We start from the raw sequence: 23,242 nt of genomic DNA on the forward strand, positions 1-23,242 counted from the left end.
ATCCCAGTTTTACAAATAAAGTCCCTGAAGAGAAAACAAAACCAAATTAAAAGTTTGCCTAAACAAATTGATCCTATAAAATCCTTTCGGAGTAAAAGCTGATGGAACAAATGTGTTTCTAGCGCTAGGGTGTTCAAGGCTGTTAAGCAGGGCAAAAGTCCAAGAAAGGAGAAAACCTCCAACAAAAGAAGCCCATGTGAGTAATTAGGGACACAGGAAAGGAAGCTCAGATTGCAACTCCAAAGCTGTGCTTTTGTGCCAATGAGAGCGCTGTCAAAGCAACGGGATGAGTTAATTTCCAGGCCCCACTTGTAAAAAAAGATTTTACAGATCTTCAGGTTGCCTTCACCCAAAACCCTGAGCAACCAGGCACCCCCTCCCATACAGAGCAGAATGACAAGAGAAAGCCTTCATGTGTATGGTCATCTGATGGCTGAGCACAATGCCACAGCAGTGACCCCCATGCACCTTACACCTGGACTGGGAGTTCTACCTGGGGTGAAATACTTAACTAATTAATTCAATAAATGACTCCCAATGGAGGGCACGACACCATGTCAGGAGGGAAGATGCCATGCGAGGGGGTACATGGCATTCAAAGATAAGACACCCAACTTTGCGGTTTGGGAGTTTTCATTCCTGACATGCAAATACCACTCTAGCACAAACTGCAAGGTAGTAAGTTCTACAAGAGAGATGCAAGGTCATGTGCTATGGGAGGTACCAGGTGGGAGAGATTCTATCCCACCAAGAGGATGCCTGGATGGCTCAGTCGGTGAAGTGGTCCAACTCTTGGTTTTGGGTCAGGTCATGATCTCAGGGTCCTGGGATCGAGCCCCATGTCAGGCTCTGTGTTCAGCAGGGAGTTTGTTTGAAGATTCTCTCCCTCTGACCCTCCCCTCACTCCTGTGCTTTCCCTCCCCACCTCTCTCTCTCTCTCAAATAAGTAAATAAATCTTAAAAAAAAAAAAAGGGATGGGAGTTTGCTTCATGGAGATGGGGGTGGCATTTCAAGTGAAGGGTGGGTAATATTTGAACCTGGGGAGAGTCAGAGAAAAGGGCACTCCAAGCACAATAAACCTGTCACTCCAGAAAGACACTATATTTTAGTTTAGCTGTGGCATGAAGACACTGTAGTAGGCATTACCATGGGAAAAATAAGTTAGTGCCAGTTTATAGAGAGCAAAAAAGTTGGGGAAAGCTGTCATCTATAGGCAATGGGGAGTTACAGAGTGTTTAGGAGCAGAGCATGGTGGTATGTTAGGAAACTCAAGCCAGCAACAATGGGGGAATGACTAAAGGTCGGGGAGACTGAGATCACGTGACCAGTTAAGAAGCTACCGTGACATTTCACATACGATACGTAAAGCCCTTACTAGGGTTATGGAAATGAAAGTGAGGAGGAAGGTGGGTTCAAAACTTAAATATTTTAAAGATTGAGTTGATAGAATGCGGCAAATGGCCAGTGCAAACGGCAAAGAAAAAAGTTCACCCAGGCTTTCCTCTATAAAGAGAGTTTCTGAAAGGACTGAGTACCCTCCCAGCCTACAGGTTTTGTTTTTATTAAAGTCAAACTGTTCTGATGAATGTCTTTCCTGTTCGATGAGTTAACTGAAGCCCCCTGTGATTCCACAGTCTCCATCAGCCTACACAACAGGCAGCCTTGGAGGATTCCTGGCTCCCTGCCTTTCCCCGGCAAGCTGTCATTGATGAGGCTAACAATGGTGCTGGTCTTGGTGACACTAGATATCCATCCATGGGAACCTGGCCTGGGACCAGCAGGCCTCTTAACTTCCAATACACTTCATTATTAATCACGGTCAGCTGTAATACTTGCTAAGGTCCTTTGAAGGCAAGCTCATAGAGGATGTCAGAGAGCATTTAAGGAAGGGTGTGTTTGTGTGTGTGTGTGTGTGTGGTCACCGAGGGGATAAAGTCCCAACTCTTCAGCTGGAAGGACAAGGGTCCCCTGGGACTGTTCATATTGAGAGTTAATATTGCACAGGGCAGGAAAATCCAGGAGGGGACTGAGTTAGGCTCTGTGAGGTCCTGTTCACCAGGAAAGTATTTTTCCAGAGCTATAGATTTTATTACCCTGGGTTTTAATTTTACTAAAGAAAACGACTTTTCCTTACACAGTTCCATACAATCTGCTCTTTGCTACTGTCCCAATATCATTTCCTGCCGCGAGCCCATAAACACCCTGAATTCTGGCCACACCGAATCAAGGTCTCAGAACTTGATATGCTGGCTCAGCACCTCAGAGCCTCGCATCTGTTGTTACCTCCACCTGGAATGACCTCCCTTTCCTTCGTTGCTTGGAGAGCCAGTGGGAAAAATACCTCCTTGGTGGCCCAAAGCAAGATCTGTGGAGTGCCAAAGAGTGCTTACCTTCTCCATTGTCACAGACTCTCACCCTCCTCTGCCCTCTGCAGCCCGCCTTCCCTCGTGGCTAGGCTGCCCCTTCTCTACCTCTAGGTCTCTCAAAGAACACAATCTTTGAATTGGCTGATGTTCATCAACAGGTAGTAGGTTACTATCTTAGTGGATTATTCTCCTCTTGACATATCTGTTCTAATTTTTTAAAAATCTGTGGCTTTTCTCCTTATTAGAGGTTGACATATTTGGCTCATTCCCTGGCCTTCCTCCAGCCCCTCTGCTGATTGAGATTTCTATGTGCGTCCTGGTACAGCCCTTTTGTTGGTAAGGAGCAGAAGCCAGTTGAAGATGAAGGAAAAGAAAAGGTGACTGTAAGGACCTGGCTAGGAAACAAACTGCAGCTGGTTCCCTGTGAACTAGAACCTGGAACTGGGAAGCCATCTGCTGACAGACTCTTCACCAGGTGTTTACTGGGTTCCCACCATTACAGGTGCTATCCTAGAAGCTGGGGAATCAGCATGAAGGGGCAAGTCCCTGTGGTCTGCGAGCTTGCATTCTAGAGGGTGGGGTGGTGGCCCGTATACACATCAGCCAGTGACAATGTCAGAAGATGGTGTTTGGAAAACAATAAAAGAGGGCCATGTGATCACGAGAAACTGGGTGCTGTTTCAGATTCGGGAAAGTTCTCTCTGACTGGGTGTCATTGAGTGAGCAGCCGAAAGACACAAGGGAGGTCGATCCGGGGGAAGAGCATTCCAAGTTAGGGAAGAGCAGGGCAGGGGACTCCGATGGGAATGTGGGTTGATGGGTTCAAAGAACAGAAAGAAAGCTTGTGAGACACCCCGTCGGCCTCTTGGGAGCCACAGGACTCTTGTCTCTGCTTCTCTCTTTGCACTTGCTTCTCCTCCTTTCACCCCAGGATGGGCAACACTGTTGGTGTTAGTCGTGCAGCGTGACATCTCAGCTCTTTCCATTTCCACCTCCCTCAGCTTTTTTTTGCCAGAGGAGATCATCAAATTGGCTGGGGTCTTCTCCTTCAACACAGAATCTGTCATGGCAGGCCAGACACCTAAGACGAGTTCTTGGCACTGTCCTCCTCCTTATGCCCTGGAGGAAACCCCTTAGTAAGACTTCTCTGTTTTTCCTCCTCTTGAGTCTTCTTCCCATCTTGACTGCCACCACCCGTCCACTCCAACTCGCAATCATCTCTCACCTCGTCTACTGCCCTAGTGTATCGTGGACCTCCCTGCTTTCATCTTGCTCATGGCAATGTGTTCTCCCTCAACTAGAGTCATCTTCCAAAAATTGCTGATTGCCAGTTGTTCATTCATGGTGGAGGTGGTGCACTTTTGAGGCTTTGGGGTGGGTTTTTCAGACCCTATCTCCTTGTTGGGAAATTTGATACCCCTCTGGGAAATCTGAAGTGAAGCATGACGGATTGGAGGGTTTGGTTTTGTGAATGGTCTGGAGGCAGGAGCACTGAGAACCACGCTGTAGCCCAGTGATTTGGGATTCAGAGCCAGCTTCCTCTTAGTGTGGCCTTGATCTTGTGCCCAGTTCTAATAACTGTGCTCTTCCTCTCCCCAGCCTCCCCATGTCTGTCCCCATTTCCTTGGCCAGCCACTTAGCTGCACTGCCATAATTAGCCATCACTGTGATCGTGTTGAGTAGAGCCCTTGTTCTGCCCACTAGAATAGGTTCTTCCCAGGAGCTGCATCTGCCCCTGGTGAAATCCTCCCTGTGCTCTGCCTAGGGTTGCCTGCTTTCGCAAATAAAAACAGAGATGGTCTAATTAAATTTGAGTTTCAGAAACACACAAAGAATACACGTTTTAGTATGCGTATGTCCCAAATATTGCACATCTGTATTTTATCTGGCAACTCTAACCTGCCCTTTGCCTAGAGTCCTCCCCACCCCACTAAGCAGAGCTTGTTCCAGATCTCTCTAGTACTGCCTGGGCAGCCACATGTGGTTACGGTCAACAAGCCTGCATCTGGTTATTTTCTGTGATCTCTGCCAATCTAGCAAAGCAAGGCATGCTCTCAAAGTGATGGCAAGGCATCAGTGGAAATGGCGCCATGTATCCTTCCTTTGACATGCTGCGTACCTCAGCCACGAAGAGCCTGTCTGGTCATAATACCCTGGCTTGCCTTTGATGGGGTTGAATTCTTAATTTATAATGTTCAAAAGATCTAGTCACAAAGAGGGCCTTTAAAACAATTTTACTATTGGAATGATGTGTACAGCACAGAGCTTCCCTTTGATATCGCTTCTAGGCTCTCGCTCCAATAGTATTATGGCATTAGAGTTGCATAGAACCTTTGATCAATGAGCTTTACTAAACGATCTAATTCAGACTTATGCAATCCATTACCGGGGATAAGAGCAGGCTTCAATACCCTCATTTTATAGACGAGGAAACTAGAAACAAATCATTTCCATTCTGCTAAGAGCTAATTTGCAGCTGTGTCAGGGATCAATAAGTAAATGAACTATGAATTTAAAACAGATAATATCGGATCTGGTTGATATGCTGACACATTTTTGCCACCGAAACGAGATAAGCTGTGAGTGTGGGGGAGGTCTGATGCCAGGGACCCCTGAAAAGAGATGTGAGCCTCTACTTACTTAATGACTCAAGCAAAGGAAGCAACACCTTTACCCTAACTCCTTGAATACAACATTTTTGAACAAAGCCGGAAGTTAATTTGCTTCAAACAAAATTTATTTAAACCAGATTCAAGCACAGCAAAAGTTTACTTTAATGTGATTTGATCAATATCAAATTATACTGCTGGCGGAGATATTATGTTGAATCTCTCCATAGGGAGCTCTTGGCAAAGAACTGTGATGTATTTGTGTCTCTAATTCTCAGTTTACCTGCCATTTTCCCCATTGGCAAATAATATGTATATATTTTTGAATGAGCTACCCAATAAACACAAGGGGATAATAAATGATGTCTAAGACAGTGCTTCTCGATCCCATCTACTTTTGGCTGTGTTCTTTGGGATTCTTAGAGGATACATTCCTCTAATTAGCAGCAACTTTTCTCATGCTGATATTGATATGTCAGATAGCCCGGTGGTTCAATATATTGCCGCTACCAATATTGACAATATTTTTCACAATACCTGGTTAAGTAGCAATGTAATTTCAAAATTCATCTTATCCTTGTGGAATGGATTGCAGGGGAGAAGTTAGTCTCCTTCCGTTCTATAAGCAGTTATGGAACTGTTTGCCACCGATAAGAAAGCTGGATGTCTTTTTATTTTTTTTACTTGCTAAAGCCATTAGGAGAGTCTGTAATCTTTTGTCAAGAAACACTTATACAGGGACCTCATTTCAAGTTAGGTGACCTGCTTGTGATTTGGCAGGACCTTTTATTTCTCGAAGAGATTCACCATGATGAAGGAATTGAGAATGTAAATTGGGCGTCTCTTGGAGTCTTTGAAATAAATATGACCTAAAACGCTCCTGTAGGGCCACAGGTTGGTTTTTAGTTCAAGGCACCAAGGATGCTCATACTGCTTAGGGGCAGTGTATAAAGGAGTGCCTTTTTCTCTTCTTGCAGGGATATGACCGTCAGTATTTGCCTTTTAGGGCAGATTTGTCTGGTGTCCTGGTGGAGCTATGGGAGGAGAGGAATTTGTGAGTTCCTGATTTTCAGCTTCTATAGACTCGGCAGGGTGTTTTTCTTTTTCAAGCCTTCTGAATGGCCCGAGCCAATCAAATTTTAAAACTATCCAGGAAGAAAGCTAATTTTAAGACATAGGTAACCGAAGTGTTTTGAATGCGTTCATTCACCTCGTTACACTATCAGAATAGGCCCGGAAGGCAGGGGTCGAGAAGTAGTCGCTTAATGAGGTTGTAATGAGGACACATTGAAGTTTGCTTTTTTTCTCTGCCTTTTTCAAAACTTGTGGCTTAATGAAATAAAGCATATTTGAGCTCAAGCTCTCAAATAACTTAAAGATATTTCTTAGTGTGTGGTTAAGAGTCTAGTAATTCTGCTTCTAAACACCTGTATGACCTTGTACCCAGTGTGTAATGAATATCAGCTCTTATTATGATTTATAATTGAGAAAAAAAATAAGGATTTGGGAAGACAGATTCCAAATTATTAGAACAGGAACATTTTTATACAAGTGTTTGATGAACGATATCTTATTTATTTTACACATTAGGGATTTGATGAAAATAAACAGAATATAAACCACTTGAGGATATTTGTTGCATTTTGTTAAACCTGGAAATTTTTTTTTTAAAGATTTTATTTATTTATTTGACAGAGAGAGACAGAGAGATCACAAGCAGGCAGACAGGCAGGCAGAGGGAGAGGGAAAAGCAGGCTCCCCGCTGAGCAGGGAGCCCGATGTGGGGCTCCATCCCAGGACCCTGGGATCATGACATGAGCTGAAGGTAGATGCTTAACTCACTGAGCCACCCAGGCTCCCCTAAAGCTGGAAATTTTATTTTTTTTTTTTAAAGATTTTATTTATTTATTTGAGAGAGAGAATGAGAGAGAGCGAGTACATGAGAAGGGGGAGGGTCAGAGGGAGAAGCAGACTCCCTGCCGAGCAGGGAGCCCGATGCGGGACTCGATCCAGGGACTCCAGGATCATGACCTGAGCCGAAGGCAGTCGCTTAACCAACTGAGCCACCCAGGCGCCCAAAGCTGGAAATTTTAATATTTATCAAAATTATCATGAATGCTGATCTGGTAATTGAAACTTCTTATTTTGCTAACTTAAAATCGATCAAAATATCTCTTTGATTTTGATAGTAATTTTATAACCAGTTCAGGGTTGAAGAGAATTAAATCTTGATGGATCAGCCACAGTTCCAATCAGCTTATTTAAAGGAAGATGAAAGATTTGTTATAAATATAGACTAACCTGAATTGAAGGTTAATATACTAGGTGACAGAGCTATGGTATAAGAAAAAAGTATAGAGACAAAGTATAAGGAAAAAACACACTGAAATTTATTCAACATTTATATGGTCAGGCATTATAATTAGAGTTTTCCATGCACTTATTTATTTCATTCTTACAACAACTCGGTGAGGTAAGTACCACTATCACCTCCATTTTACAGATGTGGAAGCTGAGGATCAGATGTATTAAACAGCTTGCCCATGTCATGTAGCTGATAAACAGTAAAGCTGGGATTCAGGCCTGGGTCATCAAGCTTTAGTGTCTGTGATAAAGTCTTTCTAAAATACAAGCAAATGAGCTAACGTTTGTATATAACATTTTTTTTCTAATAAGTTGACATTATTTAACATAAATTGCTATACTATGGCAAATCTATGGATTGGGAAGCATTAATGAGGTAACCGTTTTTTGTTTTAACAAAAAATTAAGAAGAATAGCTAACTTTGGACTTCTTGATGATATTTTAGCAGAAACACTCATTCTAAAACAGAACTAGCCAACATGACACATACGTAATCTTTAACATTCTAGTAACCACGTTATAGTGAAAAGAAACAAATGTAATAATTTTAAAATTAGATTTTTATTGAACCCAACATGTTAAAAACATTTCAACACATAATCAACATAAATATTCTTAATGAGATATTTTGGGGTTATTGTTCCAAGTCTGTGAAATCTGGTGTGTCCTTTGTACTTACCGAGCATGTCAGTTTGGACCAGCCCCATTTCAAGAGCTCAACAGCCCTGTGTGACTTGTAGTGGCTACTGAATTGGACAGTGCAGCTCTGGAAAATCTTTCTAGGAAAGTCAGTTTATTATTTTACATATTTCAAAAATGATGAGAATAAGAAAGGCTAGTCATGAATCCACAGAAAAATTTCTCAGCTTTAGTACCTTCATTTCCGACTTAACTAAATCGGATTAATGGCTGCCATAACCCATTCAAACGGGTTACCCTGGCAGGTAAGGTGACAAATTTTCGAAGGGTAGTTTCCTTACAATTTTGTCATTCTGTCTAAAAGTTAAAATGGTGCAGACCTTCAGATAAAACTAAATCTTGAGAAAAGGGAATGTCTGCAAGAATACCTCACAGACTAAGGCAGCACCAGGTCACTAAGGAGTTCATTAAGTGTGGGCCCACTATGGATTTTTCCAAGCTTTTAGCATCTGAGGGTAGGGCCGGCCAACTTAGTAGGCCTTCACTGTTCTATATTCTGTTCTGAGCCAGGCAGTAATGTATCTGTCAACAAACATTTAGTAAGGGCCTTTTTTAAATTCTTCATTGAAAAATTGCTAATACCTGCTCATTGAAAAAAAAACAACAACAAATACTTCAAATAATTCTGAGCTGTATATAGTAACAAGTAAGAGTTCCTTCAGTTTTTACCCTAGTTTCAGAGATAACCATTGTTAATAATTAGGTATGTATTCTTCCAGACCTTTATCTATATGACTATGTCTATGTGTCTATCTATCTATTTAGAAATTCTCTTACACAGAAATGTATCACCCCATACACGTTGTTCTGCAGCCCCTCTTTTTTAAAATAAGAAATCAGTATATTTCTATGTATCCTATATATTTTATTATTTGTAATGGCTGCATAGCATTATACGGTATGAATGTGCCAAATTTATTTAGCCACATGACTATTTTTTATTGTTATGTTAATCACCACACATTACATCATTAGTTTTTGATGTAGTGTTCCATGATTCATTGTTTGTGCATAACACCCAGTGCTCCATGCAGAACGTGCCCTCTTTAATACCCATCACCAGGCTAACCCATCCTCCCACCCCCCTCCCCTCTAGAACCCTCAGTTTGTTTTTCAGAGTCCATCGTCTCTCATGGTTCGTCTCCCCCTCCGATTTCCCCCCCTTCATTCTTCCCCTCCTGCTATCTTCTTTTTTTTTTTCTTAACATATATTGCATTATTTGTTTCAGAGGTACAGGTCTGTGATTCAACAGTCTTGCACAATTCACAGCGCTCACCATAGCACATACCCTCCCCAGTGTTTATCACCCAGCCACCCCATCCCTCCCACCCCACCCCCCACTCCAGCTACCCTCAGTTTGTTTCCTGAGATTAAGAATTCCTCATATCAGTGAGGTCATATGATACATGTCTTTCTCTGATTGACTTATTTCGCTTAGCATAACACCCTCCAGTTCCATCCACGTCATTGCAAATTAGCCACATGACTATTGATGGATATACAAGTTGTTTCAAGTTTCTGCTATTACAAAACTGCTGCATGGCACATACTTGTCCATCTATAATTGCACACTTGTATATTTGGGCATGACAGATTTCTAAGAATTGAGATAGCAGGGTGAAAGGTAGGTACACCTTAAATTTTTTTTTTTAAGGGTTTTATTTATTTATTTTTGAGAGAGAGAGCGTGGGGAGGGGTTGAGGGGGAGGGAGAAGAACAAGCAGACTCTGCACGGAGCTTGGAGCCCCTCTTGGGGCTTGATCTCACCCTCCTGAGATCATGACCTGAGTGGAAATGAAGAGTCCAACGCTCAACCAACTGAGCCACCCAGGCGCCCCTATACATCTTAAATTTTGAGAAATACTGCCAAACTGCTTAACAGCCTGTCAGAAAGACCTTGTCTCTTGACTTCATCTGGAAGTACCAATGTTCCTGTTACAGGAAACTGGCCAACGTTCCTGAGGAACAAGCTGTTTCTATTCTCCACCATAAAATGGATCCTATATTTTTATTGATTAATATGTATGGCTTCAACTGGTAATAACACTGTTCTGCTTTATAGCTTCTCAGATAGGTAGCAAACCCAGAGAACATCAGCTACCCTGGATTTTTTTTTTTTTTTAGTTTAAGTTACTGACATTCCTTTGGTGATTCACAAATGCCAGAAAATAAATGCCATGCTCCCTGGGGTCTAAATGAAGACACTGTGGGTTTTGGATTCAGGAACTGATCTTTCAAGAAAACATAGTATGGGGTGATGACTCACTCACCCCATGGTAGCTGTCCTCTAGCTCTGTCTTTTAGAGGAAGCATTGCCGTGCGTCTGCTAGTACTTTTCCTCCCTCTCCAAGAATTTCCTTAAGAAGGGACGCCTGGCAGGTGCCAAGGTCAGCCTCGCCATCCTCTTCTGGGGAGGGCCATGCCATGGTCTGTAGTGCATGGCAGGTCGTTGGCGGAGAGTGAGCCCGCGGTCATGGTAGACGCTCAGCACTCAGAGCCAGGAGCTGAGCCGTGGCTGCAGCCGAGATTCACAAGGCAGCCTGAAAGTTGAGTTTCAGCTTCTGAGGTTACAAGTGTATCCTGTTGTTTATAATAAAAAACAAAGCCCATTACTCCCCCCCCACCCCCCCTACCCCGCCCATCTCTCCTTCTGGAGCCCTCCACAGGACGGAGGCACGGTTTGGAGGGAGTGAGAGCAGACCCAGGTGGGGCGATGCTGGTGAAAGAGGGGCGGGAGGAGGTATGGTGCCCCTTGGCAGCTCCACGCACGCTGCGGCAGTGGCAACAGGAGCACGGAGTACCAGTTGCTCAACACTTTAGCAGTTTGCACGGCTCTTTCTTCTCTCTTCAGTGGATTTCCATTTTGAGGGTGCAGCTCCGTAGAGGAAAGGTGTGGTGGGGGGTCTTGGAATGTCCAGTGCGGGAAATCAAGGCGGGGGGGCGGGTGCCTGCCAGGATGGAAATAAGAATTGGCCCTGGGCTGGCTCGTCTCGGTCCCCTTCCCCTCGCGCTGGGGCGAGACAAACGATTTGGTGAGGGAGACCGAGAGGGGGGTGTGTTTGTGGTGGTGGCGGCTCCGTGTTGGGGGGGGAGTCCCTTGTCCCCTCGGAGCACCCAGACTGCCGAGGAAAGGGGTGGGGGTCGCGGCGGCGGCCCCGCGCGCCCGGGACCCTGGGTGCCGGGGGGTCCCCACTGGGGCCCGGGCCCCCGGCGGTTGCCATGGTGACGCAGGGTCGGCGGCTCGGCGCAGTGGAAACAAAGCCGCCCGCCCGCTCCTCGCCCGAGCTCCTCCTCCGCGGGCGCCTCCCTCCCCTCCCAGGCCCCGCCGCCGCCGCCGCCGCCGCCGCCGCCGGAGCGGCTCCCGGCCCCGCGCCCGCCGCCACCGCCACCGCCACCGTCGCCGCGGGCCAGGTAAGGCGAGCGCGCCCGCGGCCGGGGAGGGCTCGGGCGGGGCGCCCGGGGATGGGGGGCCGCCCGCCGCGGGGCGCGGTGGCGCCCGGGTCCCCGAGGGGCGCGTCCCCGCCGGGCTCCGGCCGGCTGCGCCCCCGACGCCGCTGCCGCCACCGCGCCGGGGCCTCTCGCCCGGCCGCCCGGCCGCCCGCCGCCCCGGACGGCGCCCGGCAACCGGCGCGCTGCGGCCGGCGGGGCGGGCAGAGCGTCCGCGGGCGGGCGCACGGCGGGGGCTCCGACGGGGTGCGCGGCGCGGGGCTTCCCCGAGCGGCGGTGCGCGGAGGGCCGGTGGCGCCCACCGCGGGGCTCTCCTCGGGTTTTGTTTGGCGCGTTCGCCAGGCTTTCGGAAAACAACCAAAAAGATAGGACAGTGTTTCCCTTTGGACTCGCCTGTTGGCTAATTGATCCTCTTGGAGGACGGGATGGGGAGGCTCGCAGCGGGAAGAAGCGAGACATTTTTTACAGTCTCTGGAAAGTGAGCCCACACTTGGGTGCCTGCGACCGAAGCATTCTGGTGCTTCTGAAGTTCGTGTGGATTTTGAACACCACGACCTTTATCTTTGGAAGGTGTAGTTACACCTGTAACGCAATGGGAAAGGCAGCCCGGGTTTCCCATCCAGCAATACCAGAGTTAATAGCAGGACCGGTACTTTGTGGGTTAGTGCCTGGCACCGGTGTCATTGCTATTGTTTCTGGAAGGTATTGTGTTCATGCTTTAAGGAACTGCAAAATGCCTTGCATTTTTCTGTGTAAGGAAGCAGTGCAGAGCCCCTCTGGAGGCAGGTAGCTGGGCGGTGTTTGCACCTGTGTTTTTGAGGGCAGGGAGAGGGTTAAGATGCTGTTGCCAAGAGCGTGTGGGTGCGGGCTGGGGAATTGCTCAAGTTCTGGGTGCCTCCGTCCGTTCTCAACGGCCCCAAGCCTTGTCATCATCATTTCATGATTCTTAGTTTTTTTGCAGACACAAAGAATGAATATGATTTAAAGACTGTTTTGTGGCTACTTAGATAACACGTGTGATAATACCAGAGACAGCAGTATTCATTTGCAGAAACAGAGCTCATCCATCCAGAAGGAAATAATATATTAGTATTATTTGTTTTAATTGGGGGAGAGAGGTCGGTTGGTAACTGGAAAATGATTCAACTAATTAAATTGTATTCCAAATTGAGTAAAATAGTACATAAGTTGGAATAGGTCAGTCAGAGAACATTATATGGAATTAGAGAAATTATATATTTGCTAAAAGGTAGTTCGTGAAAAGAAACCAATGGCACGGATCATTTCAAATTGCAGTTAAGTTGATTAGAATTATGGCTATTAAAGCTACTTGAGGTGTCAGGCGTAAAGTGATTATCTAATATTCCTCTTCTCTCTTTTGGGATTTCAACACCTGTTAGCTTGCTGATTACTAGGTTTCTAAGTCAGTTTGTATTTGCTGGCGATTTTAAGTAATGCTACTTCATTAGAAGATTGTATTGAAAACTAAAGGATTAAGTTGCAACAACAATTTGCAGATTATTTCACAATCGGGTTTGTTTTTAAACTGATTTTACCTGTAGAGTGATTCACAGATGCTCTGCTAAATACTCTTTGATGGTGGTAATGAAATGGTACATTGATTAAAATGAAGTAGATCTGTTTTTGAGAAGGTAACCAGAAGAGAAAATAAGTTTTTCTCATTTAAGCATGAAAGGCTATCAGAATATTGAAGCCTAGGCATATTATATAGGCACAGAATGTCGTTTCATGTCTTGTAGTAAAAATAATTATTTGGTGCTGGGAGGTACCAAGAGTACAGCTTTGTTCACATATTCATTAGCAAATCCAGCATTCAGGTGCAAGGGCTCTGGACCTGTTTTTCAGCTGGATGGAACCCTCGCTCTGGGTTCTAGCCTAAACATTTATGTTGTGGTCCTTAGTTTGTATTCTGAAGGATGGAGGCATCCAAGGTTAATTCAGCACAATAAGGACACATGTTTGGCCTTTGCTAACTCAACCCAAGGCACAAGATTCAAGAGAGTTTGGCATTTTTAAAGCTGTCTCTCTTTCTGCCAAAACATAAAGTCAGTAAACATCAGGAATAAACAGTCATGGACTGCAGACATCACTTGGTAGTAGTTCATTTACGCCGGCTCTGAAGCATGAAATGGAGCTTTTATCAGTGCAGTAAGGAACAATAATTTGGCATGTTCATATATGTTGCTAGCGTTCTGAGGTATGTGCGTACCCCGATAATGAAAGAAAAACAGTACCTGTCCTCGCCTCAGCATCTCCCTTGGAAATGCAAAGGAAAAGTGTGCTTTATGGCCTTGATTTAGATTAGCCACCTGGTGGAAGTAGGGACTAGCACAGCGCATGCATCCTCAGGTGTAAAAACTCCTCGTTGTCACCCTCGCCTTTTCACAGTAGCGTGACTTCTCTCCCGCATTCCTAGGCTCAAGACTCTTAATTCTGTGAAGTAAAACTGGTCCTAGTTCCTGTCCACAGATGGAAAACTCGGTCAAGTTAGGATTAACATTATACTCATGCCATTGAAGTCACTTGTTTTGTAACCCTGTGAGCGAGCTGTCACGGGCAGCCAAAGGCCACCAAAGCCTTTATTGGCTGTTTCTGGGTCAGCGTTCTCTTGCAGTTTCTAGTGGCCCTGTGCTAATATGCTGACTGGTTGGTACTTTGGCATCCAGTACAATGTGTTGCGACATTTATAAAAGTACATTTGTGAAGGATGTTAGTTTTTTAATGATTTCTTCCTTACCAAAACACTTCGGCGCGGATTTGTGGCTGGGGAGAGGAATATGGCCCCTGAGACCTGGAGGAAAAAATGCTATAAATACAAGGTTAACTGACCTGCTGTGCAGGGTGGGTATTGATCATAACGATGGTGCGGAGACAAGGCATGGGAGGCACATGGCAGTGGTGACAGGAAGTGGTGTTTTGTGACATGGATTATTAATAGTGATTGATGGAGATTGAGAAATGTTTGTTGGGCATATGTTTTATTTTTTGTGCTCCCAATTAAAATGAAGGTAAGATGTCTTAACCATTTGGTAAACCACCAGTGCCTGGGGGGAAAATATATACATTTATACTGTCTGGCACTTGATGGGAGTGTTATAAATACAGTTCAAGGTCAATGATTGATTTCCTTACCTGTCAGTTTTTGATAGCAATTATATAGTACAGTTTTGGACATCAGTCAACAAATGTTTATTCAGTGTTTTCTATTGTATATTCTGTATTGCTTGATCAAAGTCCTCTGAGCTCTAGGGGTGAGGAATTACTTATTTCCAACTATTATGATTCTTTCTTGTATTTTATCTCTAAATTGTGATGTACAAAATCCAAATATTCTCCTTTGGCCTAGTTTTCAGCCTTCTTTTTTCTTATGGGAAGTTAATTCCTTAATCTTCTTAAATAATTTTATATCCCCAGAGCATTAAAAAAATATGATTTTCAATTTCAACCAGAAGAATATTGGAAACTTAGTTTATAATAGTGTGCATTTAAAAAAAAACCCAACACATGTTATAATCTTACATTTTGGACATTTATAGGATTGTATGGTGAATAGGAAAATCTGGGGTTCTGTAGGGTGATGAATTGTGCATTTCCCTAAGTGTCTTACATTAGATCCTTGCTTCTTTACCTTATAATCAGTTCAAGTGAAAACCGAAGGACCATGAGGTGGAGTCTTCAGTGAGTTAAAAGATGTTAAAAAGGGGGCGCCTGGTGGCTCAGTTGGTTAAGTATCTGCCTTCGGCTCAGGTCATGGTCCCGGGATCCTGGGATCAAGCCCCACATTGGGCTCCCTGCTCAACTGGGAGCCTACTTCTCCCTCTCCCTCTGCCTGTGTTCCCTCTCTTGCTGTGTCTCTCTCTGTCAAATAAATAAATAAATAAAATCTTAAAAAAAAAAAAAGATGTTAAAAAGGGAGTTTAATACATACTGAAAGGTTGCAAGGTTTAATGCTCCAGGGGACGGGAGGGAAAAAGACTCTGATGGCATTAATAATCTCTTTATCACTTTATGGTCCAAACCCCTGAAGAGATTACCCGAGCACTGTTTCCATGGTTTTCAGAGGCTGGCTACTCCTATGCCAGAGATGCCGGTCCTGGTCACTTACCCCCACCTTTTCTCCTGACTAACCTAAAAGTGACTCCCTTGAACTGTGGCTAAGTGCACTTTGAATATTATAAACCACAAATTAAGGTACAAGAGTAAATGTTTTCTTCGTGGGTGTCTTATGTAATCCGATTGGTCAGGTAGACCAGTTAGATAGCCAAGCCAGTAATGGAACTCTAAAAGTGTCTATTTTTCTAACATATTTGATGTATTTACATGAGAAATTGTGTTTCTAAGGATCAGTCCATTATGAACCTTCTTCCCTTTCTGATAACCATAGTCATTCAATGGAGACATGGCATTTTACACAATTTTATCATTCTGTGACATGTCAGACATAATTATATTGAAGAACAGATGCTTACTCAAACTCTTGAATTGTAAATCTACAATAAATGGTTTCTGTGTGGTCTTATCTGGCATTTCCTCTTGTTACATACGGCTTCCTCAGACCTTGTTTAGTATGATTGCAGTTGCATCTTTTTTCTGTCAATCAAACCCTCACTAGAGCTTCTTTTGAGCCAGGCCCTATCCTTTGCACTGCACAACTATTAGCCTATTTAAACCTCATGAGAACCCTATGAGGGAGGTACTTGTATGATCTCCAATATGAGATGGAGAAGACTGATGTGATTGCTCTCTGTTGTATTAACCTAAAGGTACACAAAACATACTGGAATCCAATTTTTTTCTTTTTTATGTGAAGGAATGCAGGAAGCTTTGCTTTTATTCAGTTCACTGATGTGTGTGTGTGTATATATATGTTTGTATAAAAGTGTAGAAATAATGGTGCTCATTGTTATGGCACTTGGGCTTTTTTTCTCATTTTAATGATGAGAAGCAAAGCCTAAAGTCCTAAAACAAGAAGGATTTCTTCATAGCATATTGTGACATGTACCAGTGTTCTTTTCTGTATACAGAAAATATAATAGGGGCGCCTGGCTGGCTCAGTGGGTAGAGCACATGATTCTTTTTTAAAAAATTTATTATTGTTATTATTAATTTTATTATATTTTGTTAGTCACCATACAGTACATCATTAGTTTTTGATGTAGTGATCCATGATTCATTGTTTGCGTGTAACACCCCGTGCTCCATGCAGTACGTGCCCTCCTTAATACCCATCACTGTGCTACCTGATCTCCCCACCCCCTCCCCTTTAAAACCCTCAGTTTGTTTCCTGGAGTACATAGTCTCTATGATTCGTCTCCCCTCCGATTTCCCCCCCTTCATTTTTCCCTTCCTTCTCCTAATGTCCTCCATGCTATTCCTTATGTTCCACAAATAAGTGAAACCATATGATAATTGACTTTCTCTGCTTGACTTATTTCACTTAGCATAATCTCCAGTCCCATCCACGATGCAAAAGTTGGGTATTCATCCTTTCTGATGGCTGAGTAATATTCCATTGTATATATGGACCACATCTTCTTTATCCATTCTTCTGTTGAAGGGCAAGATCTATATCTTTCCACAGTTTGGCTATTGCGGACATTGCTGCTATGAACATTGGGGTGCATATGGTCCTTCTTTTCACTACATCTGTGTCTTTGGGGTAAATACCCAAGAGTGCAATTGCTGGGTCATAGGGGAGCTCTATTTTTAATTTTTTGAGGCACCTCCACACTGTTTTCCAAAGTGGCTGTACCAACTTGCATTCCCACCAACAGTGTAAGAGGGTTCCCCTTTCTCCACAACCTCTCCAACATTTGTTGTTTCTTGCCTTGTTAATTTTTGCCATTCTAACTGGTGTAAGGTGGTATCTCAATGTGGTTTTGATTTGAATTTCCCTGATGGCTAATGATGAGGAACATTTTTTCATGTGTCTGTTAGCCATTTATAGGTCTTCTTTTGAGACGTGTCTGTTCATGTCTTCTGCCCATTTTTTGACTTGATTATTTGTTTTTTGGGTGTTGAGTTTGAGAAGTTCTTTATAGATCTTGGATACCAGCCCTTTATCTGTAGTGTCATTTGCAAAAATCTCCCATTCCGTGGGTCGCCTCTTTGTTTTGTCGACTGTTTCCTTTGCTGTGCAGAAGCTTTTTAAGTCCCAAAAGTTCATTTTTGCTTTTATTTCGCTTGCCTTTGGGGATGTGTCTTGAAGGAAGTTGCTGTGGCCGATGTCGAAGAGGTTACTGCCTATGTTCTTCTCTAGGATTTTGATGGATTCCTGTCTCACATTGAGGTCTTTCATCTGTTTTGAGTTTATCTTTGTGTATGGTGTAAGAGAATGGGCAAGTTTCATTCTTCTGTGTGTAGCTGTCCAATTTTCCCAGCACCATTTATTGAAGAGACTGTCTTTTTGCCATTGCTTATTTTTTTCTGCTTTGTCGAAGATTATTTGACCATAGAGTTGAGGGTCCATATCTGGGCTCTCTATTCTGTTCCATAGGTCTGAGCACATGACTCTCGATCTTGGGGTTCTGAGTTCCAGCCTCACGTTGTGTGGGAGAGATTACTTAAAAATAAAATCTTAAAAAAAAAAAGAAACTAGAATAGATTGATTTCCAAAAAAGATACTTTCTGAAGATAGTTGTCCTTTCACTTATTATTTGTATTCAATGTTAACAGAATCCATATTCCCTATGGTGTTAACTTGCTGTATACGTAAGTATATCTTTGAATGCTTGTCTATTTTTCATTGCCTTTTGTGGGCTAGCCTCAATCTGGGCTCACCTGTTTTTTCCTTAGCTAACTTTCTGCCCTAAAGACTAAGTGATACTCATTTTTTTTTTTAAAGATTTTATTTATTTATTTGACAGAGAGAGACACAGCGAGAGAGGGAACACAAGCAGGGTGAGTGGGAGAGGGAGAAGCAGGCCTCCCGCGGAGTGGGGAGCCCGATGTGGGGCTCGATCCCAGGACCCTGGGATCATGACCTGAGCCGAAGGCAGACGCTTAACGACTGAGCCACCCAGGCGCCCCATGATACTCATTTTTTTAACTCTCTTTCAAGAGAATTCTGTGTATCCCTTTAAAAAAAACCCAAAACAAAACAATTTGGCATGTTGTGTTGAAAAATACATATATCTGTTTTTTCATGCTAGATTGTAAGCTTCTGAAGAACAAGAACTGTGTCTTACTCATTTCCAAAGATAGGGTAGGTACAAGTGTATTTTTCTTAATTGAATACTTAAAAGGTTTTTTATGTGATATAAAATTATTACATTCTACTCTAGTTCCAAAGTCAGTAGTGAGGGCTTTAAAAAAATCAATTTTTAGGGCCTTAGGAAACTGACTCAAGTTTAATGTATCATTAGGGCACTATAAAATTAATTTGAGTTTTAGTTATTTGAAAAACAACATTAGAAATCACATATCACACTTCCGTTTCAATGTACTTGGATTTCTGATATTCATGTCTCAAAAGGTTATATATAAAAAGCATAAAAAATAGTAGCTAGCTTGTTGTATGAGTACAGGGTGTTGTATGTAAGTGTTGAGTCACTAAATTGTATACCTGAAACTAACATTATACTGTATGTTACCTAACTGGAATTTAAATAAAAACTTAAAAAATAGTAGCTAGCTTAATTTTATTCTAGCAATTATGAATAAACTTTTGATTATTCTAGTCAAAGAGCAAAAAAAATGGGTCTTTGAAAATCATTTACATTTGTCCTTATAGTAATTTCAGTGTTTTGCCCCCTGTTACCCCTCTCCCCCACTCCATTTAAAGTGATTAAGACTGATTAAGCATTTTAACTTCCTTGGTCTTTTTTTTTGTTTTGAAAGATTTTATTTATTTGAGAGAGCTCGTGGGGGAGCAGAGGGAGAGGGACAAGCAGACTCCCCGCTGAGCAGGAGTCAATCCTGCTGGATTCAAAGCAGGAGCAGGAGTCAAAAAGGGGAGTCAATCCCAGGACCCTGGGATCAGGACCTGAGCTGAAGGCAGATGCTTAACCCACTGAGCCACCCAGGCGCCCCTCAGTGATCTTTTCTTATTTAAGCTACATGAAAAGTAAGATTAAGGGACAGGTGTCCCCGTAAAAGCAAGTAATGAAGCAGAGTTCTGTAGGTTCTTTTAATAAATAGTGTAGTAGCTACCATTTATTGAGCACTTACTTGGTGCCAGGTAATCTATAAAGTATGCTACACAAGCAGTCTCTCTTGATTTTCACAGTCACTCTTGTTTCCTCATCTATAAGATGCTAATAAATAGCTAATCCGGGGTTGAATAGAGTTGGTAAATTTAAAAACATGATTTGTGTTAATAAATCACAATCCGAAATCAACGAGGATTGCTTTGCTAATTACGGGCAGACAAAGACCATTTCCTGCTGCCGTGAAGATGCTCTTCGCTGCCCGGTGCTTTGGGAAGAGAGGCCCTGGAGGACTGCCTGGCCTGGCAGGTTCAGAACGGTGCGTGTGGTCCATTGGAGGAAGGAGGGAGTTCTCAGGAGAAAACCAAGCACAATACACCCTGGCTTATGCTTACCGCTGCAGACACCAGGCAGGGTTTCGGGGCAGAAGGAGGGGTGAACGCTTTCTCTGCATCTATTTTTAGAATTAGAAACAAAATTAAATGGACTTATCATCTATCCCCTGAATTTATTTTATTTTATGAAATGAAGAATCACTCTGTACGTGTCATATACCCCAGGGTGGACGCCCCAGAGGGTCAGAGCAACATGTTCTCTGTCAGGTAGGGAGAGGTCCTTGTCCTAGGATGCCGGAGGTCTGGATGAAGTTAGAAGCCTTGATCTTTGAACTTACTGAGCCTGCTCGGGTTGCCGGACCTTAGCCCTGCTGTCCGCTTTGCTGGGACTGCTCTTTCTCCAAATAGTGTGTGCCTTACTCCCTTGTTTCTTTCGGGTCTGTACCCTGATGTTACCAGAGTGGCCTTCCCTAAGCACGCTGTGCAAAATTGTGACTTTTGTCTCCAGTACTCTCTCTCCCCATTATCTGTTCTTTCCCAAAGCACTGTTACCACCTGGCACATCATGTAAATAAACAAAAAGTATATATCTGTTTGTCCTACTCTTCCATTGTGTAAAATTCCGTAAAGACTGTGGCTCTTTTTTTTTTTAATTAAAAAATTTATTTTTTATTTTTTGCTACTATATTCTTAGCCTTTAGAATGATGTCTGGAACATAATAAGTGCTCAATAAACACTTTTTGAATGAATAAAATAATTTTCCAGCAGAGGGGACCAGTTTTAGGAAAACCCTGGAATATTGTAGGAGAGTTTTAGAGTTCCATAGTCAAGCCTCTCTCTGCTTGGTGTGGTCAAATGATTGTCTCTGTAGCTTAGTAAGTGATCCCAGAGAAGAGCACAGAAAATACCATCCTCTATTCTAGTAAACAGATCCGAATTATTGATTTGGTGAAACTTGAGACCTCTATAATCACTGAGACATGAACATTTCCATGGCAGAGACTTTTTCAAATCGGTGGAGAGCTTTTAATAATATCTTTATATTTTAATGGTTTTGTTGAAGTCTTAAAAAAATGTACTGTATAGTTCCCTTCTCTTCTCAGAGGCTTTGTAAAAGTGAATATAAACCATTTGGAGACAATTTTTGAACCCTTGCTAATGTTAACACGAATTAGAATTTCTTATGTGCAATTGGAGGGCTAAAAAATAAAAGGAAAACACGGAAAGCCCACTGCTCTATAAGCTTAAATGAGCAGTTTGCTTGGAGATGTTCAAATACTAATTATAATAATAAACATTTTAAAAGACAGGGCATCCCGAGAGCTGGAGGCTGCAAAATCAAGTCTAACAGTTTTCTGATTTATCTTTTTTTTTTTTTTTTTTAACTGAAGTTAAGTGTATTTTGGGGGGGGAGGGGTTGCAGAGTTGGGCTTCAGCAAAGCTTTTCATTTAATCGGTGACAAATGGACAGGACTAGAGAAACTACAAAACACTTCCCCATTCCCTGGGATTTAAGAAATTCTGCCATTTGTTGTATCTGACGCATCTCTGTCACTTATGAACGTTTTCTTTTTGAGCTTGTACCCATGCCTCTGAGAAAGCGAATAGACTTAGTGAATATCATTAAGTCAGCTCTTAGGAGCTAAAAGATGGAAATGAAATCAAGAGGTATTCATCGGTGTACGGTGCTTCGCTTCCCTGGCAAGGACGCCAAGAACCCGGGCTTCCTGGTAGTCAGATCCGGGCTGGAACCCTGGCTTTGCCCTTCGCATCTTGCAACTGGTATCAGTCTGCGGGTAGGAAGTAATTAGATTTAACTCTACCGCTGAAGCGAGGGCCGAGATTGAATAATTCGGAGAATTTGGATTCTTTGGGGAACAAGTAAATTTGTTGGGATAAGGTAGGAAGTTCTTCCGACGGACAGATGGTGACAGTATGAAATTAAATTTAAGGAGCACGGTAAACAACCCTGTCTGTTAAGACTCCTGTTCGCACAGTTCTGAAGCTGTCAATCCTGTACTTAGCTGTGAGCTTTTGGTTTTATAAGAGAATGTATTTGCACAGTACCAGCAAGAGCCCAGGAGCTGGGGGACCTGAACTGCGAGGGGGGCGTGGTTCCATCACCTTGTAGGGTTGTTGTAAAGACAGGTGATGGATGGATGGACGCACGTGGGGTACACCACACGGATGACAGATAAAAAGCACTTAGTAAAGGTAGGCCGACGCTATTTGGCGTCTTTTCCCTCCATCCCATGACCTCTCATTTATGCCTTTTTCCCTTAAGAGATGAAAACTAGTACTTGAAGATCATTTTAAATCATTTCTTTAAAAAAATAATTCTGGGGCACCTGGGTGTCTCAGATGGTTAAGCATCTGCCTTCGGCTCAGGTCATGATCCCAGGGTCCTGGGATTGAGCCCTGAGTCAGGCTCCCTGCTCAGTGGGGAGCCTGCTTCTCCCTCTCCTGCTCCTGCTCCCCCTGCTTGTGCTCTCTCTCTGACAAATAAATAAAATCTTAAAAACAAACAAACAAACCCAGAAGAACATTTACTAGTGTAACATATTAAGATGTCATACTATAGCATCAGTAATATTTTAATGAATAGAATAAGGATTTCTTATTAAATTAAATCTACAAATAAATTTTCATCAATTGATGTGCATTATAAAACATTTTTCATGTAGCAGTTTTTTTTTTCTTTTTTTAGATGGAGCAATCTATTGAAATCAGGATAGAAAAATAAGAACAGATATGATTAAATGGTGGGATTTAAGTTAAATATGATATAGTAGCTCCTTTTCTAAAATTATTACTAATTGGGGGCACCTGGGTGGCTCAGTCATTAAGCATCTGCCTTCGGCTCAGGTCATGATCCCAGGGTCCTGGGATCGAGCCCCACATCGGGCTCCCTGCTCAGCTGGGAGCCTACTTCTCCCTCTCCCTCTGCCTGCAGCTCTGCCTGCTTGTGCTCTCTCTCTCTCTCTCTCTCAAATAAATAAAACCTTTAAGAAAATAAAATTGTTACTAATTGAATACATTTTTATACCTTATTGATTTTATTATTATGAAATAATTCTTTAGCGATTTTTAAAAAAGATTTTATTTATTTATTTGAGAGAGAGAGAGAACACAAGCAGGGGGAGGGGCAGACTCCCTGCTGAAGAGGAAGCCGGATGCAGGGCTTGATCCCAGGACCCTGAGATCATGACCTGAGCCGAAGGGACAAATACAACACAGATAATTAAACTAA

At 43.0% G+C, this 23,242-nt stretch overlaps 1 protein-coding gene across 1 annotated transcript in view; it reads left to right on the forward strand.

The window, feature by feature from the left end:
• Nucleotides 1-11,372: 11,372 nt before the first annotated feature.
• RNF182 (ring finger protein 182) overlaps nt 11,373-23,242 on the forward strand; it is a 61,942-nt gene continuing 50,072 nt past the window's right edge. Inside the window, exon 1 of the mRNA XM_078055714.1 lies at nt 11,373-11,452. The gene's annotated coding sequence lies outside the window, so the exon portion shown is untranslated. The remainder of the gene's footprint in view (nt 11,453-23,242) is intronic.

The sequence above is a fragment of the Halichoerus grypus genome, chromosome 9, assembly GCF_964656455.1.
Source record: "Halichoerus grypus chromosome 9, mHalGry1.hap1.1, whole genome shotgun sequence".
Lineage (NCBI taxonomy): Eukaryota > Metazoa > Chordata > Mammalia > Carnivora > Phocidae > Halichoerus > Halichoerus grypus.